Here is a 15,813-nt window from a genome sequence, read left to right on the forward strand (position 1 = left end):
GGGAGGATAGAAGGAAGGAAGGGGGAGTACAGAAAAAAAAATCAGAAGAAAAAGTAGAGAAGTGATGCCATAATCAATAAGAGAAAATGGAGTTCTCTGAAATAAAGAACTAGAAAAAACCGGGGGGAGGGTGTTTATGTCTTTGAAAAACAGAAAGAGATGTGAGCCATTGAGATTTCCACTATAGATGAAAATTCTGTGGGTTCCATTAACAGGAATTTGGGGGCTGAGCAGGGAGAGTGTCCACTTCCAGATGTTAACAGAGACTTCCAGGCCAGAGAAATATCGCTTTTAGTTTCACTTGCTCAGAAGGTCATCTCTGCAAATCACTTGCCCTTACATGTTTAAGTGTGGCAGCTCCTGGTGTGCTGTCATAATCTGGAAAGACAGAGACTAGCACAATCCCCGTTTTATAGATGAAGAAACTGAAGCTTGAGGAAGGGAAGGTACTTGCCCCAGGTCATTTTGCTTCTTTTTCTTTTTCTTTTCTTTTTGTGGTTTTTTTTTTTCCCCCCGGTTTGGAGCCTATATTTGAGCCACTGTTTGTGCCTCCTTCTCTTGTGCTTGGTTCCTTCTTGCACTATGCATATCCAGACTGAAATCTGGTCTTTAGACTTCATATATACTTTCTGTCCCCCTTTAGACTTCAGAGACTGGAGACTTCCCCCTAGCTGAGAATTGCAGAGCCCTTGAAAAAGGCTTCCCAGCTAAAAACATCTTGACTCTTAGGAGATACATGCTGAAGTATTTAAGAGGGAAGTGTCATGATATCTGCAATACAGTCTCAGAGTGAGAATGAGAGTGAGAACAAGAGAGATAAAGAGATAGAAAGAGGGAAGAGTGTGCAAACATGGCAAATTATTAATGAAGGTATGTATAATTATTTATGTACAATTCTTTCAATTTTACTGTATGATAAAAAGTTTGAAAATACAAGCGAGGGAAACCTCTCCATGTAAGTGGCCATCCTATCTGCCTATGGTAAAATTTGGCTGTCAGTGGCACATCCCCTCCCACAGGGTCCCACCTCAGGACTCTATCAAGATGGCCCAGTCCCCAGCACAGAACTAGCTCAAGAAAAAAAATCAGGGTTTGCTTATCAGGGCTGGAAGTATCCCTAGAGATAATCTAGTCCAACCTCTTCACATCAGGGCACTGAGATTCAGGGAAGGAAAGTAACTTACCCAACATCGTCCAGCAAGTTAGTAGCTGAAATGTGACTAGAAGCCAAGTGTCCAGTCTTCTAGTCCAGGGCTCAGTCCATTATATCATTCTGCCATCCCACCATGGGTTCGTGGGTTCATGAAAGGTCATCTGCTCATCCTAGGGCTTGCTCTCTTCAGACCAGCATGGCACTCGGGATTTGCAGTCAGCGACAGTCCCTGCTGCTGGGAGCAGAGCCAGACTCTTGAAGATAGAACATGTCACATCCTGTTGGAATGACCTCCCTCTGAAACTGAGATGGGCCAGGCAGAATCTCAGAGCAGTACCTTGAAAGCAGTCAGTCCAGGCCTGTGTGGCTGGTGCACCATGGACACTTGAGGCAGAGGAGGTCACAGAAAATGTCTTGAGCACTGTTTGCCGAGGAGTTTCCCATCTTTCTTGGACCCCAAGTGATTTATTGATCATTTGTGGGGAAGGCACTNCTGCCACTTCCCCTGGTCTGTCTGCTCGCAGGATTGGTTCATGGGACAGCTTAGCTGGATCCTCATGAGCCTGTCAGGATTAATGGCATTTGACTGTAGATCATGAAAAATCACATCAGTAGCTGTGGGTGGGGGTTGAAGGAGCAAGCAAGAGGAGGGCAGAAAAGAGGAAGGGAGAAGAGCAAAAGGGGAGGGAGAAAACGAGGAGGGAAAAGGGGAGAGGAAAATGCAAGAAGGAATTCTCTGACATTTCTGAGCCTGTAGCTTCTCTCACTTTTAATCACCTCCTTTGTTAATTGCCATTTGTCAATGCAATAAGGCTTTCTCCACTATAACTCAATCTCGGAACAACTCAAGTCTTGAAAAGGGACTCAGGGCTAGCCCCAGAGCCCCAATTTTCCCTAGCTAGTGAATTGTTTGTCCTTCACCCTTGCATTCCTACCTTCCAGGTACTGTGGAGGCTTATATGAGCACTAGAGCTGGCCCCAGGACAAAAGATGCTAAGGGCTGACTTTATCTGCCAAGCTGCTTTGGGTCTTGCATCAGCTCAAGGCCCCCCTCTCCTGACTTCTGAGGCCCAGAACCCTCTTCTGCTTTCAGCAACTCATGTCTTATAACTGCACTGCTTATCCACCCTCCAAATCCCAAGAGACCTGCCAAACTAAGCTAAAGGGCAAGCCACCAAGGGGCCACCAGAACTGTATCTGCCTAGGACCAGAGAGCAGCTTGCTTGAGAAGAAGGGGCCATAGCTGGGGCAAGATCAGATGGCAGTAAGGCCGTATGATGCACTCAAAGGCTGCGTGTGCATGTCAAAAAGCTGAAGACCAGGCTGTGTTCAGAAAGTCCTTTTCTTGTCCTTAGTGGAAGAAACATTTGGCTAGATCACAGGATGGTGAGTCCCCAGTGCCTTAGCAAATAACGGGAAAATCTTAGCAAGCCTATGAGTGACTATGGCCTTGACTTTGTTTCCAAGAGAGGCTTCTGATTTGAGAAAGAAAACGGGGGAGAAAGAGACTCCCCAGTTGTGGCATTGGTATAGGTCATAGATGTAAAGCTGGGCCATGCTCTGGGGTCCAATTTCCTGGGAATGGGTCTACAGCTTCCTCCACCTTCCTAGGGAGAGTTCCACCAGCATATCCACCCACATTGCACATCTCACTGTCTTCAGAGATTGTCCCTCAAATCTACTTGGTGGTAATGAGATGCTCTGAAGTGTATGGGGGAAGGAGTATTAGCACTCAAGGCCAGGTTCAAGGACTGAATGCCAAACCTTGGCCTCTCTGTTCTTTTGTCCTTGCCTCCTGCCTCNCCCTCTCTGGAACCCTCCTCAATGATGCTCAGCCCCTCCTACTGCTGCCCCCTTAACCACCAAGGGGCCTCTCACTTCCTTGTCCTTCTAACCTCTCCTCTTCCCCTGACTCCTTCTCTGTGCCTACACATATCTAAACCTTCCCTAGGAAACACAGTCTTTCCCTCCGCCTTTCTTTACCTGCTCTTGGGTCTACAAAGCTTCTCAGATGGATTGTCTCTGCTATCCACTCACTATTTTACTTCTTGCTACTCCACACCCCCTACCAAAAGCCCTCACTTATTCCTACTTCTACACGCTGTGGCCTCTTGCCAGTTCTCAATCCTCTTGACCACGTGGCAGCATTTGCTGCCCCACAATTTCTTAGTCTTTACTGATTGAAAGTCCCTCTTTCCTTAGCTGAACCTCCTAGACTGCTGCCTATTCATTATTCCTCTCTCTCTCATCTGCTTATTCATCTTATTTTTCTCTGTGGGCTTCTTCCCATAGCCCACACAGATATTCGGACTCTCCTGTATGGCTTTGAGGATACTGTGCTAGACTAGTGGCTTATCAATGATTTCTCCTTAACTCCCTGCATTCTCCCCTGGAACCTTAAATAGGAGCATCCCTCAAGGTCCCCTCCTTAATGCTCTGTTCTTGTGTGAAGGAGCTCATCCACTCCCAGGGACCTGATCTCTCAGGTTATTCAACACCTAAAATGGTGTCCTCTGAATAGGAGACAGTTAATGTTTACCCAATTGATTAACATTTGTTAACTGCCCAGTGACTTGTATATAACAAATGTTCCATAAAGGCTGGTGTTTGGGGTCTTACAGTTTACAAACATTTCCTGTTTATTTACCTAACTTCCTCCTGGGGCGCCTGGGTGGCTCAGTCGGTTAAGCATCCGACTTCAGCTCAAGTCATGATCTCACAGTTGGTTCGTAGGTTGGAGCCCTGTGTCAGGCTCTGTGCTGAGAGCTCAAAGCCTGAAGCCAGCTTCGGATTCTGTATCTCCCTCTCTCTCTGACCCTCCCCTGCTCACGTTCTCTCTCTCTCTCTCTCTCTCTCTCTTTTTCTCTCTCTCAATCTCTCTCAGAAATAAATAAAACATTAAATATATGCATATATATATTTATTTACCTGACTTCCTCCTTATAACCTGGTGAGTTGGTTCTTTATCATTTCCATTTTTATAAAAGCAAGAAGGGAATTGGAGCTAACATTTGTTTTCTGCCTATTCTGTACCAAATGCCTTATATGCATATTAATTTAATTTCCACAACAGCCCTGTGAAGTAGCTGTTCTTAGTCACATTTTACAGATGGGAAAACTGAAGCTCAGAGAGATGCCTAAGATCTCAAGGAGTATATAATTTTCCTCCTCTGCTGTTTCATTGTTCTGTAAATTTGATCATACCAAATTTAGTGAGCAATACTGGGGAGGCATATAAAAAGGTATCACAGAGTGATACATAATTATTGTTTACCTATAAGTATTTTTTTTTTGAGTTTGCATTCCTATGAAATGTAATGTCAGGCATATAAAGAGTTGAAAAGGAAATTAAAACCCTTCTATTTCCAAACATTCCCTGCCTTTCCCCCTGCATATTATAATAATAGGAACTTGTTATTGCATGATTACCATGTGCCAGGCATTATGCTCAGTGCTTTACATGGGACTACTATTATACCACAATTTATACATAAGATAATTGTGGCTCATAGGAGTTAAGTAACTGGTTCAAGGACCCCTAGTTAGTTTGTAAGGTAATTGAAATTTTAAGCCAGGTTGGTCTGACTCCAAAGTTAATGTTCTTTCAATGCCACCAAGCTGCATTTCCAAGAGGATTGGGAAACCAAGGCTCAAAGAGATTAAGTGACGTCAAGTCTCCTGACTCTGTATCTTATATTTTTTCACTTTGCTCCAGCTGCTTGTATCTCTTTGTTGAAGGGATTGCTTTGTATTGTCAATGATCTTTATATGTCTGTGGTCTGTCTCCTCAACCATATTGTCAGCTCTGCCAAACCTCTTTAGATCCCCCACAGAGGGTTCTCACTAAATACTTGTCAATTGATAAGCACGGGGCTCTCTTCAGTTGAGAGAATTATTAATAAACCATCGGGCTTTGACAAAGCCCTTCTCATCTCCAAAGGAGTTGAGCCCTTGGTGCTTAGGAGATGTATCAATTCCTCACCTTCCCACAGCTTGAAGTCAGGAGCCCACACTCTCCGCCTCCGCACAGCATCCATTCTCCAGGGAGCCTCAATAGTGTCAGGATATGTCACTGAAGGCTGAATTATGTGTGTGACGCTGGGAGGATGAGGTCCCAGTAAAGCGGGGGGAGAATGCAGGCTGTGATTCTGCACGCAGGTGGACCCCGGGGATGTTTCTTGCCTTCTGAGATGATGAGTCAACCTCTAGCAGCCACACTCAATAGAATGAGCTCTAAAGATTGATGGTTTCTGTTATTATTGAGAATATTAATAATCATTCTTACATTTATTTGTACAGCAAACTTCCACTTATGCAAAGGGCTTCTGCACAAGATTTCATTAGTTTTAGTTTGTACTGGCCTTCTGCAAAACCTTTTTGGCTTCAATATTCCCTGAAGAAAAAGTCCTCTGTCCAGCTTTTGAGGAAAGGAATCACCCCAATAAACTAACAGCTGAGACCCTGAGAAGGGAAACACTAGCTGGCTGGAATTGGAGGCCAGCTACTGATTCTACTGAGCAGCATGCTGCTGACACATGCCTAGGGATTGCACACAGATCCCCCAAGCTCCTTCCAATTTTTGCCTGTTTACAGTTCCCTAGAACCAGCCCAGTTTCACGCCCCCCACCCCCAAACACACACCCTGCCCACGCAGATACCTAGCTCTTTCTGCCATTAGAATTCACCCTTCTAGGTCCCTTCCCCCATCAATGGCCTCAGGGACACCTCCGTGGAAGCTGGCTCATCAATTATCTCTTCCCTTCCCCCAGACCAATTTTCTCATGCATTTGAATGAATACGCTCAGCATCTTACAAAGAGACAGGCAGTAGTAATAATCATAGCTAACACTCATAGAGCTTTTACTATGAGCCAGGCACTATATTAAGCACTTTACATGCATAATCTCTCTTCATCTTCATAACAGTCCTATGAGAAAGCCTTATTAGGATTCCCATTTTATAGAGGAGGAAATTGAGGTTCTTAGTGAGTAAGCAACCTGCCCAAGGCCACACAGTTGGCTAATGCAGAATCAGGACTCAAACCCAGGATTCAAACTCTCTGACAGTGAACCTCTTCAGTATACTCTCTTTCAGTATTGGCTTCCACTTTCCAGATAAGAACAGTTACACCTAGAGATAAGACCATCTAACATTCAGAGGAAAGAGTCTCAGGAAGTCAGAAAAATAAGAGTTTTCCTATTTCTGCCAGTAACAGGCTAAATGACTCTGGGTGAGCCACTTAAAAGCCCTTACTTCTGAATTTGGAAGAAGGGTCCACAGTGTGTGCGATTCAAAAGTGACGAGCCAATGAAGGTTAATCTCCTCCAAATTTATAAAGTTTAGAAAGCACCATGCAAATACAAAGTGTTCCTGATCATAATCCTTAACATTATTATTCCTGCCTATTCATCTACCAATGAACCTGGGATAGAGTTCTGGCTCTGCCCCTGGATTCTGTTGCCATTTAAGTGCCAAGACAAATGGTCTCAAGGAGTCGGGGTGATCCATTATCCGGATATGGATTATTTCTCAGGAGTAAATCGTTAGCCCTGTCTGGCAGCTGATGAATTCTCCCACCACACCTGGGGGCTCATTGCTCTGCATGGGACGTGCAAGGAATACAAGCAGCGGCTGGAGTCACAGTATGACTCTGCAGACAGGGTCCTGGGGGGCAGGGAACAAGGATGTTTGAGTTAGATTCCAGGGGCCAGCACAGACCTCACCCACCTATAAATGAGAAGACAGATAATGAACCCCACTCCCCACATCCTAGTCCAGGGCAGAAAAGGACAACCTCTCTCTCTCTTGATGCTTGCAGCCTCCTTAAGGACAACAAAGCACAAAAGAGACTGACAGATTCATATACTAGGCCCCACTGACAGAGAGATGAAATGAATGGGCAACAAAAAGAGATACCCAAGGAAAGAAATGGAGAAAGACAGGGATAAAAAGAGACAAGGAAAGAGGGAAAGAAAAAGAAATAAAATAAAGACTACAAAAAAGACACATACGGAATAAGAGGAGAGTATAAAAAGAGGAACTCAGGAATGAGAACTAAGATGAAAGGGGGAGAGAAATAAAAACAGATTAAGAAAAAAGCCAAAAAAAAAAAAGGAAAAAGAGGAAAAAAGATAAACAGAGAAAGAAAGAAAAGGTTTTTTCTTCCTTAGTTTATTGTCAAGTTGGTTTCCATATAACACCCAGTGCTCATCCCCACAAGTGCCCTCCTCCATGCCCATCTCCCCTCCCTCCCCATCTGCCCTCAGTTTGTTCTCTGTATTCAAGAGTCTCTCATGGTTTGCCTCCTTTCCTCTCCCCAACTATTTTTCGCCTTCTTCTCCCCCATGGTCTTCCATTAAGTTCCTCCTAATCCACCTATACGTGCAAACATATGGTATCTGTCCTTGTCTGCCTGACTTATTTCGCTCAGCATAACACCCTCAAGTTCCATCCATGTTGCTACACATGGCCAGATTTCATTCTTTCTCATTGCCATGTGGTATTCCATTACGTAGATAAACCACATCTTCTTGATCCATTCGTCAGTTGATGGACACTTAGGCTCAGAAAGAAAACAGTTTAAAAAATTTTTTAAATGCTTTTATTTATTTTTGAGTAACAGAGAGAATCAGAGCATGAGTGGGGGAGGGGTAGAGAGAGAGGGAGACACAGAATCTGAAGCAGGCTCCAGGCTCTGAGCTGTCAGCATGGAGCCCGATGTGGGGTTCAAACTCATGAACTGTGAGATCATGACCTGAGCCAAAGTTGGAAGCCCAACTGACTGAGCTACTCAGGTGCCCATAGAAAAGTTTTTTTTTAAAAAGGAAAATATATGGGGAAGAATAAATCTAGAGAGAAAGCAAATAGAAGCAGAAGAAGAGAAAAGAGAGAAATATAATTTTAAAAAATAAGAAAGATCTCTAAAAAACTAGAAAAATTCCTGATCAACATCAAGGAAATACAAATCAAAACCACACTGAGATACCACCTCANATGATGGGCATGGAGGAAGGCACTTGTGGGGATGACCAATCGGTGTTAAATGGAAACCAACTTGACAATAAACTATTGAAAAAAAAGAAACACACACACAAAAATAACTAGAAAAATAAACCAGTAAGAGATAAAGAGATTGAAAGAAAAGAAATGGAGGGATGATGGAAGGGAAAAAAAAAACAGATGATGAAAGTAGAGAAATATGAAACATGAAACTGAGTTCTGAAGTGCACTAGAAATGTCTTGTTTTTCTTTTTTCCTATTTGTGTCTTTTTGCTATTGCTGTGTGGTACACATGAATTCAGTGTGATGCATCTGGGCTGGTCTTAAGAATGGTCAGAGTCACCAGGCTTTCCTCCAAGCTCGGAATGCTCCCTTCTTCCCAATTTCTCGTTTACCATTCTTGTAGGGTAAAGCATTGAAGGCAGAAACAGAAAGGCAGAGAAAATTACCTACTGAAATAAACACCACAGAGTCAGAGTCCTGAGCACATAGAACACATGTGCACACACACATGGGTGCCTGCACCCACATGGGTAAAATCAGACAGACTTAGAGACATGTTCTGAGGCAAATAGGCACACAGTCTCAAAGACTTGAGACTTAGGCAGGGACACACCCACAGAAGACAGGTGTCAGCACAGCCAACCTGAACATAAGGATAGGCATGGACAGAAACTGATAGGGAACTAGAAACACTGCTACAGAAGATGACACAGAGGCACAGGAAAAGATGGCCATGTGAACAGACAGGTGCAGAAGCAGACACCAGCCAGGGTGCTAGGAAGAGTTTCCCCCTTAACTCTGTTCTTCCTCTCTCCTCTTTGCCTTCACGAAGTACCCTAATAAAGGGAATTGACCTCCCTGTATCACCTGCCCTCAGGATTTCCCTCCGGGCATTGTGACAGTTGGTATCAATGTGTTTTATTTAAATAGAATCATTTTTTATTTTAAATACAATCACTGCAAATGAGTCTGTTAGTTACTGTTTCATCTTTTCCAGGGACCAGATGTCCCTAACCAATTTAAATGGCCATATCCAAAAGGCCCCTTCAGGTCCTGTTGCTAGGACAGATCTGGAGCCTTCCTTGACTCTTTCTCCAAGACTAGGACTTTCACCCCCTGGTATTCCATGATCCTTTTTAACTTTATTGGGCTTTCCTTTTCTCCTCTGCAGTTTGAGGCAGATGAGAGGTGGAGGTCAAGCAGGGAGATCTAATACCTGCACCGCCACTTGAATGAGAGGAACACCATAAGATTTCACTCGATAAAAGTGTTTATTGCAAAAGAAAATTTTGAAAACCTCAGGGTTACACAGGGCCAGATAAGTTCTAAGGGTCCTTTCAGCTCTGACATTCTAGGATTCTATGACTAAGATCTAATTGTTCAAATTTAAATCCTCAGTAATTGTAAAAACCTTCATTGAATTTGCCGAGCAAACATAGCATCACTGTCTGCCCCAATAAATATTTAGCTGTGGCCCCAGTTTATTGATTTTGTGCAGTATCAATATTTCTTGGCACAGTTTCTGACACTGACTGGTAGACCCACGATGATGTGAAACATACAGGCTCAAGATGCCCTCCCGGGAAAGCCACAGATGGTTTTTGGTGTGTTCATCTGGCTTAGGCTGACACACAGACGACACTACCCCCTCTGGCCTGTGCCAGACACATGAAGGGGTGAGATAGCTGGCTTTGAAAGGGTCATAATGCTTGAGTGGGTGTATCAAGTTGGATTAGAAGCTCAGGGATAGACGTGCCTGGCTGGCTCAGTTGATAGAACATGCCACTCTTGATCTTAGGGTTGTTAGTTTGAGCCTCACATTGAGGTAGAGATTACTTTTTAAAAATCTTAAGAAAAATAAAAGAAGGTCAAGGATACTGTTGCCAACTGATCACAAAGAACCTAAGTGAATGGGGCTTGCTTTGTGCATCTCTACTTGATGATGGGAACATCTCTTAGAGCTTCTGTCTCACTATTCATTCATTCTACAGTGAGTGCTTTCTCCATGCCAAGCTCTGTGTTTCAGCTAGGGATACAGATATGAACCAGATACAGTCAATATCTCTCAAATACAGGCATACTTCATTTTACTGAGTTTCACTTTATTGTGCTTCAGAGAGTGTATTCTTTTACAGATTGAAGGTTTGTGGCAACCCTGTGTTGAGCAAGTTCATCAGAACCCTTACTGTTGGAAATAACAGCATTTGCTCACCTCATGTCTCTGTGTCACATTTTGGTAATTCTCACAATACTTCAGATTTTTCATTACTTTATTTGTTATGGTGACCTGTGATCAGTGATTTTTTTATGTTACTGTTATAATTATTTCGGCTAGCAGTCTTTATCAATAAAGTATTTTAAAATTAAGATATGTGCACTGTTTTTTAGACATAATGCTATTGCAATTTAATAAACTACAGTATAGTGTAACTATAACTTTTATATTCACTGGGAAACCCAAAACTTCATTGGATTCATTTTATTGCGATATTTGCTTTATTGCTGGAACTGAACCCACCATATCTGTCAGGTATGCCTGTATGTGAGCCGAAGTTGAGAAATATTGATGCTGCTCAACACAACAAACTTAGGCTATGGATAAATATTTATGAGGAGAAATAATTTGGTAGAAATATTAGAGTATATGCACACTTGTAATTATTCCCACTGGCAAAACTGATGAATTAGAAACCTTGTTTTGGATGTAGTCTTCAAGAGACATAGAAGTCTTGTAATTAGTTCAGGTAAAATAACTTGGCTATTTTCTAAGTACAACTCCAAAAAGTACAAGTTAACCTAATACTTCTTGTTAATCTTTTAGTTACACATTCTCAGTGATGGGGTTTTGTTTATTGGTGATGGTTGAGAGCATTGTTTTTTAGAGAGAATTAAGATATTTACTGGAAGGGAAGATTCATTCCTCTTCTTTCATGCTGCCATGACACTAACCCTGTCATTCCCAAACAGAAATACATCTGTGTAAGTTTGTTCCCTTGGTCATTCATTTCTTTGCTTATTTGCTCTTTCATCCTTACATCAACCATACACCAAGCACCTTGTCTGAAACTTGTACTGGGTCAGGTGTGGGGTCACTGAAGAGATTCAGGCATAGCCCTGCCCTTGAGGGGCACACAGTTGAGGAGGGGAAGTAACAAATACATTGAAGACTTTATAATGAGTGCTATATAACAGAGGTGTGGACAAAGAGAAGCTGTGAAAAACAAGGATTAAGAGATGAAGGTGGTTAGAGAACTTGGTAGTTGAAGGGATGAGATGACCCATGGGTGGGGCGAAGTCTGAAGGTCAGCCCTATTTATCACTATAGGGCTACCCAGAGCCATTCTTGTTCTCCAAGCTCTTAATTTATTTTTAATCAGTAGCATGTATTTGTAAGAGCAACAGAGCTATACAGTAATATAAGTCTGGCTGGGGTTATCCCAATAGCCTGCATCAGTTTAACTGCTTCAATTTAAGATAAAACATATCCATTCCTTTAAAAAAAAAAAACAATACAGTGAAAGAGTTGGTCAGAGACTGGTTCCTATCCCCTAACTCCAGCTTCTTGAAATCAGACATTCCTTGCCCTTCCTATACCCCTTTCTAGTAGAATTCTTCTCCCATGGGGTAAAAGGGTTTGAGGAGTACAGGGTACCATGGTGGATTCAAATTATTCACATTCCAAAGGAGCCTTAATAATTTCCAAGATAATTGGTTGTAGAAATAAGTCCTTCTAAAAACCCAGCAATAGAATATTCGTGATGCCACAGTATGATTCAGAGCATTTGGCCTTAATTACTTTGATTGTCCGCCAGGATTTAATATATGAATATTACATTGCGATCTTCAATTTAATTTCTTGTGTAAATGGATTGTGGCAGAATCCTGTAGTCCTGGAACTGGCACATAATTCAGCGTGGGAGACACTATCTTAACTCATCTCATTACTCAAGCCATTTGTTGTCCTTCAGACTTTGACAGCCAGGAGATGGGAAAGTAGCAGAGGTGATGTGATCTCTCAACCTGGGTCCAGACAGACATGAGCCATAGTCTCTACTGATTACGTTGTTACACAGACACAGACAGCACTTGTTTTCAGAAGAAAAAAAAATCTTGTCAATTTGCAGCTGTGTGCCCTGGTCTTTCTTAGCACAGTGGAGTGGAAAAAGCCGGGACATGGATGCAAGAGGCCTGGGGTCTAGTTCTAACTTGCAGTATAACCTTGGACAAATCCCTTAATTTCTCACCTTGGGCAGGTCTCCAAATTTCTCAGCTTTCAATTCCTCATCATTAAGGAGAGAATTACATAATCTATGTGGTTTCTAGAGTAAAGATTTTCTGACCTATGAGATTTGATCACATGTCAAATCTGACAGTCTTGATACCATGACTGATATAAGGTTGTTTCTATCCATCCTGTGAATAATAAGCAGCCTCCTAAAGATGAGCAAACTCAGAATGAAAGAAGGGAGAAAGAGACACGGAAAATCAGTTAGTGGGAGAGGGAGAAAATGTAGAGAAGATGAAGAAACAGCTCTGCAGCATTAGTGAGGTATTCCCCAGGTCCTGGGTGACCTAGTTAAGATCTTAGCAAACTGGGGGGTCATTTGGGCCTGGGGAGCCTAATAGAAATTAGGGGGAGAAAATGAGATTTAAAAAGTATTGAATGGTAATCCACAGTGTTGGAGAATTTATTTGTAGCTCATTTAATAGACAAAGAGCTTGCAGCTAGAATGTATAATGAACCCCTACAAATGAATAAGAAAAAGGCAGGAAAAAATAGACAACATACCTAAGTAGAAATTGTACAAAAGAGTATATCTAAAAGACCAATAAACATATTAAAAGGTTCTTAACCATACTTGTCACCAGAGAAATGCAAATTAAAGCACAATGAGATACCATTGCACACCCACAGAATGATTGCAGTTTTAAAAGCTAATAATATTAAATGTTGATAATCATTTGGAGCAATGGAAGAATATGAATTGGTACAATGGTCCAGAAAGCTCTTTAGGAGTATCTACCAAATATGTGCAGCCCCTATGACTCAGTGATTCCACTTCTAACAGAAATGCATGCACATAGGGTACCAAAGTCAAACAAAAAATATTCACAGTAATATCAGTCATAATAGCTCCAAACAAGAAATGTTCCATATGCCCATTTACAATAAAATAGATAAGTAAGTTGTGACACATTCACAAAAGGGAATATTATACATCAGTCAGAAGGAACAAAATAAGCTTTGTGCAACAGCATGGATGAAACTCACAAACATAACATTGAATCAAAGAAGTCAGACATAAGAATGTATACATATATAAGTATATAAAAATTAGTAATTCATAAAACTATAGTGTTTAAAGATGCATGCTAAAAAGCACAGGAATAAATAAAAGCACAGAGTGATTATGTAAAAGTCAGAGTAGGTTGTTACTGTCAGAAGAGAGGAAAGGGGTTGTGATTAAGGAACAGACACAAGAAGGGCATCAAGGATGCTGGTAATATTCTATTTTTGACTGGGTGACAGTTAAAATAGGTATTTCATTGACTAAGCTATACACTTAGGATTTATTCATGTGTCCTTATGTGTGATATATTTCACACACATAAGAAAAATCTTTAAAAATACAAAGGTAGGAAAAGAAGCCAAAGACAAAACTTTGTCTCCAACTGTGACCCTAAGTTCTATGTATCTTTTTCAGTACCTTGCTTCCAGCAATGGGATCCTAAACTTTAGGCAACAGAAGACAGAGATTGTGTCCCATTCTTCTCTGTATCCATCTGCCACAACTCTCCATCTTTAAAGCCATCTTTAAAGCCTGACCCACACTTATACCTAAACAGCTGTCAGCCAATTGACTAGACTCAGAGATACTACCATCCCTGTTGCTATCTAAGCTCCCTGTCATTCCTCCCATTCTTAAACTATTATTGTTCTCTTTAAATTCTTTTTCCTGAGTCTGTATTTTGTCTCTTATTTCCAGCCTTGTTCATGTCCTTTGGGCCAATGACTGAGTGATCTAACTGGGTTTCCTCGGCTTAAACCTCAGCAACTCCTCCTTCTCCAAATACTTGAATATCTGCTTGCTTTGCTGTGCAGCTTCCTCTGCTCCTTGCTGACTCAGGTAGGGAATACACCCCCACCCCACCCCCAGAGCTAGCAGGTTGTAGCATACCTCTAAGTTAATATTTCTGTCATGAAATACATGAACATTCATACTAAGTGGGACAAATAAAGTGTCAACATCTTAATGTAAGTTAAAATGAGTTTTAACATCAAACTTGTGAGAAACTTTAGTTTTCAGAATTTTGTAATTTTAGGAGTTCAAATAAGGAATAATGGTCTGTAGTAGGAATCCAGTGCTTACTTGGTAGATGGATGGAAGCATGAATGGATGCAATACATTACATATATTTATCCTACCAAATAAGTGACAAATGGACATTTAACAAGAGTCTTCATAGCTTTAAGCAAGAGTACTCAATTTGGGGCACTTTAGATTCCACTGCTGGCAAGAGGAACACTATTAGAAAAATCTACCATCTAGGCCTGCTACCAACCACATCATGAAGGACCTGCCTTGCCTAAGGTAGTCACCTCTGAGCTGATCAGTGGCCACGTCTGTGCATAAAACAGGAAGCCTTTTGCCTTACTATGGAGGTGTGGGTAAAGTAAGCCTAACTAGAAAGGAAAAATGGGCATGGCAAGTATGCAGGGCTATTCCATTGGGTCTGATATGAAAGGAAAAGATGGGCTATGTGTATCTTGAGATGATCCTCTTTAAATAGGCTCTCAGCCAGACTTTGAAAGTTATTGCATGGCACTGAGTTTGAAATCATCCTCCCCAGCAAGTACTCAGTTTATATTGCTACTTAAGGGTAGAGCTTGGTATAAGGGTACTGTATCCTGTTGTGCCAGGATGCTCCAGAAACAATGAAGGGAGTTCTAGAAGAGGCTAGCAAGGGATTAGAGTATGAGTCAAAGACAAACCTTCAGGATCCCCTACCCAGGAGATGCGAAAGTATCATGGGAAAATTCAGCAGAAGAAATCCACACAGCTACTTTCGAGACCAATGGCTAGAGGGAAAAACTAATGGAGCAGGGAGGTTTGAGGAGAGGTTAGAAGGTTCAGCCTCAGAGCTCCAAGGCACTGGGCTGTTTGCTCCTAGAAAGTGGAAACTATTAGTGACTAGCTCACTATAACCCATAGCAATGCCCCAAGCTTTACAACCTTAAAGCAAGGGGACAGGACTTACATGATCTCTAAGATCTCTCCCTACTATAGTTTTTAGCACCCATGAATCTATGATTTTCTTATAAAAATTCTTATTGTTTCTCATAAGAATAATGCATGTTTCTTATTGAAAACTTTGAAAATTAGATAATTACATGGAAGTTTACATTCACCTACCATCACACCTCTTGCACATATGGATGTATTCCTTTTTGCTTGCTTGATTTTACTTTCCATCTGTTTGTAAAATTGTGATAATAGAATTTTGTATTTTGAGTAATACACTAAACTATATCATGAGCATTTCTATGTCATTACAAAAGCTACAATTCTAGTCTAATTTGCATGTCCGCTTGACATTGTGGGGCACACATTTTATACTAAAAAGTATAGAACTTACAATCTGGTTGATGAGGTGAG

This window comes from Crocuta crocuta, unplaced genomic scaffold (genome assembly GCF_008692635.1).
Source record: "Crocuta crocuta isolate KB4526 unplaced genomic scaffold, BGI_CrCroc_1.0 scaffold789, whole genome shotgun sequence".
Classification (NCBI taxonomy): domain Eukaryota; kingdom Metazoa; phylum Chordata; class Mammalia; order Carnivora; family Hyaenidae; genus Crocuta; species Crocuta crocuta.